Source organism: Alligator sinensis, unplaced genomic scaffold (genome assembly GCF_000455745.1).
Source record: "Alligator sinensis unplaced genomic scaffold, ASM45574v1 scaffold496_1, whole genome shotgun sequence".
NCBI lineage: Eukaryota > Metazoa > Chordata > Crocodylia > Alligatoridae > Alligator > Alligator sinensis.
In genome coordinates, this window is record NW_005842246.1 from 214,019 (window position 1) to 219,580 (window position 5,562).

The 5,562-nt window shown below is 48.7% G+C and overlaps 1 protein-coding gene across 1 annotated transcript in view; it reads left to right on the forward strand.

Moving 5' to 3' along the window:
* The window catches only part of LOC102387024 (zinc finger protein 420-like), a 143,234-nt gene that overhangs the window by 59,405 nt on the left and 78,267 nt on the right, over positions 1–5,562 (forward strand). The gene's annotated exons all lie outside the window — the stretch shown is intronic.

Below are 5,562 nucleotides of genomic sequence, written 5' to 3' on the forward strand. Positions count from 1 at the left end.
GTAAACATCTTGAGGAGAACTCTAGGTGCGCTGCGGAGCCTATCGGACCCAGCGCGTGTACCTTAGAGCTGGCTATAGGGGTGTGATCAGCCTCTCGCCTCTCCCCGTCGCCGCCTGATCCCTCGACGTACCCTTCCCTGCGTGCAAGTTCCACGGAGCCTAGCAAACTTCGTGTGAGTGTATTCAGAGCTCTTTGCTTCGAGTTACTTTCTTCGGTTGACACGACGGGCTCACGGTTTAGAGCTTTCAACGGGATTGGGCTAGAAGGTTCACGGGAAGGAACTCTAGTCCGCCTCTCTTCTTTCCTGTCTGTAACTGCAACTCAAGCAAGTTTTCCTGCCTGCACCGCGACCATCTTCGGTGTAAGTAAAATAATCTTTAATCAACCACTAAGCTTCCGTGCCTAATTCTAGTGTGCCGCCTGCCTTCCCCAACCCAGCGTGTCCGGGCCGCTGGCCACAGCCCGCCGTGAAAAAAAAACCCCCCGATGGCCTCGGACCACTCCCGGCCCGCACACAAGTCAATCCAAATCTTTTCATATGAAAAAAGTTTCAGCTGAAAAATGTTACCCAGCTCCATTATTTGCATATAAAAGTTGAAAATGCCACTTTAACTATTCCAACAAGAATGGAGTTTAAGGGAGATTGATATAAGGAACCATTATCATTGCTTACAGATGTGGAAAAAAAATAGTGCTTTGCTTTCAGCTTGGTGCATCCCTGTGCTGAGCACAGGGCATACGTAAGAACTTCCTCCCAGCCTCCTCACTTTTTGGGTTGTTTGTTCCCCTCTTCTCTCTCTGCCCATGTGTCTATCAATTGGTTGCTACACAACCACCTGGTTGCCTAAGGGATCCCCTAGGGTGGGGGGATTCCCCTCTCCCTGTGGCCAGGTCTATTGTTAAACTTCCCGCCTTTGGCCTGGGAGTGTGGTCAGTGGTCCTTCCTCAACGTGAGAGCTGATGTTACTGAAACCCACTGGTCAGCATCAGTGATGTTGAGAAAATACCTGATGTTGGTTGAGTCCAGGTGGTGAGGTCAAGAGGGCTATTTAAGAGGATCCCTCCAGAAAGAAGGCAAGCAAACATTTTTAAGACACACACGCAGAAGCATGGACCTCTGCAGCTCTCTCATCTGGATGCAGAAGCGAGTAACTTACCAGAAACCTCACTAGGAACTTAGTTTAATGTATTCTAGTTACGTATCAAAAGACTACCAAGCCACTTTTGTTTGCTCAGGGTTAGGCTTTTGCTAATTCTCTGACTTGTACCCCTCCCCATGCCTACCCTCTCTACCCAATAAAGCTGTCTGTTATAGCCAGCCTTGTTGTACATGCTTGAGAGGAGTTGGGCAGGCCTTCTTGCTCCCTTTACTTAGCTGACTAAGGGAGGCTACTTTCTATGCTTCAGGCTATAAGAAGCACCCAGATATATCCTTCTAAGCAACCCCTAAGTCTACAGGATCTGTGTATCCCAGGCAGCACAGGGCCCAGACAAAGACCTGAGTCTGGATGGTGGCAGCGGTATCCCAGGCCTGCAGGCGTGCTCCAGGAAGGGGATCGGCCAGAAATAGGCACCCCAAGGGAGGCACTCGAGCTTGGTTTTTGGTGGGGCGCAGCAAGGCAAGTGATTCAACACAGGAGCACCGCCTACTGGCCCTTCACAGTGCGTGCCCAGAAGAGGCATCCCATCAGTTTGACCTTGCTCGTCCACAGACTATATAGCTCACATGCTTCAGTGGGATTTTTTGGTGCTTTTACCAAATAGCTGATTGAATCAGCGTTTGACAAAAGCACCAAAACGCCCCACTAAAGTGTGCAAGTTGTACAGACACTAGGGAGCTAGGTCACTAGGTCAACCCGATACAATTCCTCTTCTGAGAAAGTACTGGGGGGGGTGGGGGGGTTCTCCACATCTGTCAGCATCCTATATAAATAACACTGGATCCATGTGATGGTTGGAACTGGTATTGCTATTTCAGTGAAAAAAACACATCTGTAGGAGGGGTGTACGAAACGGGCCCTATTCGATTCAGGTTCAGATTCGGCCTGAATCAGGGCCAGTAATTCAATTAATTGATTTGAATCACTGCCCAATTCAATTCGGCCAAATCCAAATCTGAAGATTTGATGCTGATTTGGAGAATCAGCAATTCAGACATAGACACAGCTTTAGAAGTTTTTTCTACATACCTTGAGGTAGCATGTGCGGCTCATGATTGCTGCGATGCTGGGGTGGATGGAGTGTCCCACAAGAGTGCGGGGGAGCCCTCCATGTGCTCGGCAGTGAACCTGGAAGTAGACCAGAAGTACTTCTGGTCCATTTCGGGGTCTGCCAGGGAGCGCACTGGGGGGGGCCATGCCTCTCCACCTTGGCGATCAGCTGCAGGGGGACCCTGGGTGCCCCCCCAGACCCAGGAGGCACCAATTGCTGAACCTGAGAGGTGCAGGAGGTGCCCCCAGTGTGCTCCCCAGCGGACCCAGAAGTGACCAGAAGTACTTCTGGTCTACTTCCAGGTTCACTGCCGAGCACATGGAGGGCTCCCCCGCACTCTTGTGGGACACTCCATCCACCCCAGCATCGCAGCAATCATGAGCCGCACATGCTACCTCAAGGTATGTAGAAAAAACTTTTAAAGCTGTGTCTATGTCTGAATTGCTGATTCTCCAAATCAGCATCAAATCTTCAGGGTCTGCTGCCAAGCAGGCTGGAGAACTCCCTGTGCTTCTATGGAACGCTCCATGCACCCCAGCATCGCAGCATTCATGAGCCACCTGCTACCTAGAGGTATATAGAAAAAACATTTAAAGCTGTGTCTATGTCCAAATCTCCAAATCTTTCCGAATCTCTCCAACTCAATTTGGAGGGTTCTGATTTGATTCAGAGAGATTAAAGGGTCCTCTTATTTGATTCAGATTCAGAGATTCGGCCACCAAATGGGGCCGAATCTCCACCAAATTGAATCGGACTGAAGCTTCACACAGCCCTAGTCCCTAGCTGACCTAGTCACAATAATGATACAAAATGGGCCCGGAGAATAGGCCCAACCCACATAAACATGTGAAAATATTGTTCCTTAGTGGCTATTGAAAACTCAAATTTAGAATTTTGACAACACAGTGAAACTATCCTGCACAAGTGGAACAAACTGTCACAGTAAAAGCTCCATGTTATCAGTGTTACTGGGCACCTCTACATGTTTTAATGTGCCATGGTTACGGTGCATTAAATTTAGTACCAAATTGCAGCAAGAGGGGTTTAGGTTAGACATTAGGAAAAACTCTCACTAGGAGGGCAGTAAAACACTAGAGCAGGTTACCCATAGAGTTGTCCCCAGGATTCCTTTTACCAGAGACCCCCAAGGATTGACATGGCCCCTTATCCAATTTGGTATCAAGTGAACTTTATTAGTAACCCCTAGGCTTATTACAAGACAATTATCCTTGCAATATGACCTGGTAAGCGGTTTCTTCAGGCATTACAGCAGCAACCTTCAGTGGTACCAGCCTCAGATCCTCTGCTGGGTGTGTGGGATGTTCGTTTCTGGATTCCTCGTTGTTCAAACAAGAATTCCAAGGTTGCTCCTGTCTCCCCAGGGTGGCAACACAAACCCACACTGTCTCTTTGTCCACTACTTTGGTAACTTTCTCATCTCAAACTGTCCAATCCTCAAGTTTCTTACCTCATCTTTTTAGATAAAGTACTCCAATCCTATTCCATTTTTGGTTTCCTTTCCTTTTAGGGAAACTACTGTACCTGGTTAGCCCACTATACCAATCACAGCACTCATTCTTCCCAATGCCTTATAAGGCACACTGTACAGTTTAATTGCTTAGTTCTGGGGAGGCCTAAAGTTATGCTAAGAGCTTGAGCATAACTCAGTTTGCCCGCTACAAGAGGTTGTGGAATCTCCATCCTTGGAGGTTTTTAAGACCCAGCTAGACAAAGCCTTGGCTGGGATGATATAGTTGGGGGCAGGGAGTTGGACTAGATGACCTCCTGACATCCCTTTCAACCTTAATTTTCTATAATTCTATGAGTTGGAGTTTAGACTGCACCACACTAGACTGAAATCCTTTTAAAAATTTGTAACTGGTATTCAGTATGGATCCTGAATGAGCTAAGTGAAGCTGATCTGAAAACATACTCTTTTGCCTATGCACAAAGGGGTCTGTTCCTTTCAGTCCCTTAGCAGATAAAAGTCTTGACAGGCCGCTGAATCTGAGAGTATAGTGTCATGTTTGAAAAAGGGAGGACTGAGACTCAAGTTTCCTGGCTTCTCCCTCGAGCATGCCAAGCTGCAGCCCCTCTACTGCCCCCTCAAGAACCATTTATTGAGGTTATGGCTGCACTTTTCCCCATACTATTTATTTTATGCACACCCCATAAGCAGCCCCACTAAGTCCCAGGACCTTCTAGTGAACCACTTCCTGATCTTGGCCAAGCTGTCCATCTATCAGACCAAGAAGAAGGAGCTGGCCAGGGGGAACCCAGGGGACTGTGGAGCTGTCTTCCTCTCACTCACCTGTGCATGTTTCCAGGCAACATTTCAGTGGGCAGGTTCCTTAGATGCCAAACATTAGAGGGTCAGTGGGCACTAGCCAGTGTTTTCTGTTCAGTGTCCCCCCCTCCTTGGAATCCTAGAAATTAATCTTTGACCTGCACTCCTGTTCCTGTTTTTTCTATGATTTGTGCCAAGGATTTAGTTGTTAGGTAGTTAACGGCCTCCCTCTAACCACTGAGTGGGGCTTGTAGTTTGCTGGTGGTCCTAGGCCCACTATTATTCTAATATAATAAAAGCTTTAGTCTGTCTGTCTGGCCGTAACACTTTATTTGCACTCTGATTGGTTGTCTCAGCAGCCAATCACAATGCTGACTGAAACAATCAGAGTGCTCCAAGAGCGTTCCAGACAGGAGTTGGTGGTGGCGGAGTGCCGCCAGGATGGAGGGGACGGAGGGAATGGAGGGGACAGAGCGGTGGAGTGAGGCCAGCAGCAATGGCCTCGCACACCACCCCCCCAGCCCTGCTCCCTGGAGGCGCGTGCTGCCCAAGGGGGATGGAGGAGATGGCAGGGCAAGCTTCCCCCAGCTTCCCTGCCCCTGCTCCTGGGAAGCGACGGGTGGCACAGGGTGGTGGGTGGCAACCAAGGTAAGCAATAGATTTATAGATTCATAGATGTTAGGGTCGGAAGGGACCTCAATAGATCATCGAGTCCGACCCTCTGCATAAGCAGGAAAGAGGGCTGGGTCTAGATGACCCCAGCTAGATACTCATCTAACCTCCAGGTTAGATGAGTAAGGTAATAAGCAGTAAGGTAATAAGCAGGTAAGCAATAAGGGGCCCTTTGGGAAGCGGAGCTGGGGGACAAAAAAGGCACCAGTCACAGGGCTCAAGTGCCTATATACTAATGCTAGGAGCATAGGGAACAAGCAGGATGAACTAGCACTCCTGCTTGCAGAAAACACCTACGACTTAGTAGGGCTATCTGAAACCTGGTGGGATTCTTCCCACGACTGGGCTGTACACATTGAGGGTTATAGGCTGTACAGAAAGGACAGGGTGG